The 1,746-nt window shown below is 42.3% G+C and overlaps 1 protein-coding gene across 1 annotated transcript in view; it reads right to left on the bottom strand.

Annotated features, from left to right (window-relative positions):
- The window catches only part of LOC103131600 (anionic trypsin-2-like), a 7,634-nt gene extending 6,660 nt beyond the window's left edge, over positions 1 to 974 (bottom strand). Inside the window, exon 1 of the mRNA XM_007543272.2 lies at positions 943 to 974. The gene's annotated coding sequence lies outside the window, so the exon portion shown is untranslated. The remainder of the gene's footprint in view (positions 1 to 942) is intronic.
- Positions 975 to 1,746: the final 772 nt, after the last annotated feature.

Below are 1,746 nucleotides of genomic sequence, written 5' to 3'. Positions count from 1 at the left end.
GACCCTTCAGAATAAGAGAATAACAATTTTAAGATCGATTAATTCCCTATTTATTTTCCTATTTATTTATTTCCTATCTATCTAATTTACTATTATTTTTATGAAGAGGCTATTTTAACCTGGGTTACAAGTGCGCATGTGTTTAAAAGAAAAAGTTTTACTTGAAGGCATGTGGATTCGTGTTTCCCTATCAGGTACCGTTCTCCCAGATTGGGAGAAAACACGCACTGTGTGCGTCTGATTAGGGCGCATGCAGTTGGAAAAAGTGGGACAACTTTGCTGAATCACGTTGTTTGAGCTTTCACGGTGTCCGTAGCTAGCCCCGGACTGGAAGCTGTTTATTGTTTTTACCTTGGAATGGCCAACAGTCTGTTATTCCTATATCAATTTGATAAAATAGGAGCTCCCGCACTTCCCATATCCGTGTCCTCTGTCACCTTTTTCAGCAGTTGAAACTGTTTAATCCGTTGTTAACAAGTCGTAACCTGTTTTTCCGAGTAGTAGTAGTAGTTTCTTCTTCTTCTGTGGATTGTAGGAAGCAGCTATGTTTTGCGTCATACTGAAGAACAGATCCGTTTTCTCCGTTTACACGACAACGGAAAACGGTACATTTCAGAAACATCGCACTCTGGAACACGTTTTCAATCTGTCCCGTTGTCAGAGAAAACATTCCGTGGTTTCCTGTAAATGCACACTACAAACGCAACAAAACTCTTCCGTTTTCCCCCGAAATCGTTATCGTGTAAACGCCCCCTAAAACATGCAGAGAGGCGGTGAGGACCAGGGTTGATAAACACTGGTTGTTATGATCTGTGTTTTCTGTGTGGTTATTTTTGAGGTTTTTCTGTGTTTTAGTTTTCCCCTGTGAGTCTGTCTTCCCTGTTGATTGCTCCCCAGATGTGTCTACTTACCTGATTACCCTCCCTGTGTATTTAAACCCACCTGTTGTCTTTGTCTCTTGTCGGGTCGTTGTCTAATGTTGACTTACGTGCGTCGGTTTCTATCGAGTTTTCCAGTGGTACTCCGTGTCAGTCATCGCGACAGTGCTACCGGTACTAGCCCTCTGCTTTAGTTCTCTCCCGTGCTGCCTGTCCTGGACTGTCTTTGTGCATTATTGTCAGCATTAAATCCATCATTTCACTACAACCTGAGTTCAGCCTGCGTTCAACCTCACCACTAACCACACTTTATGACACTGGTCCAGATTGACAAAGAAAATAATATGGACACAATGATTATTTTGAATAAAGATCAGATATGGTGGAAATGTGTAATAAATCAGAAGAGATTCCAGGAGGATTTGTGAAGCTCAGATTTGGTTCTGCCTCATCACTCCTACTTGTTCTATCCTGTTTATAGGAAAATCAGCATCTGTAACACTGACACCAGTCCTGGTGCGTGTACATCGATTTTGTGCATTGTTTTTTAACCATGATCTGTCTGTGGTTTTAGCTGCTGCAGCAGTGGAAGTGAACAAAACCGTGCAGTCTGTGTTGGCCTCACTTCCAAATATTTAATTGACATTAACAGCCGCATCGTTTGGCACTTTTCTCCTCGCAGATGAAGAAGGTTGTTTATAGCAAAACTATAGTCGTCTGGCCCCAGGTGAGGGCCAGTGTTGACTGCCAGTTGTAGCAGAAGCGAGGCCAAGTCTTTACTCAATCCAGGCTGGGAAGGTGCAGATGGCTCTGAGTCACCAGGAACTGAGAAATAAATAATAAAATTCACATGTCAAAGAAAAGGAAA

Source organism: Poecilia formosa, unplaced genomic scaffold, assembly GCF_000485575.1.
Source record: "Poecilia formosa unplaced genomic scaffold, Poecilia_formosa-5.1.2 Scaffold791, whole genome shotgun sequence".
Classification (NCBI taxonomy): Eukaryota; Metazoa; Chordata; class Actinopteri; order Cyprinodontiformes; family Poeciliidae; genus Poecilia; species Poecilia formosa.
Note: the sequence above shows the minus strand (reverse complement) of the source record. Positions and strands in the feature narration are given on the sequence as shown.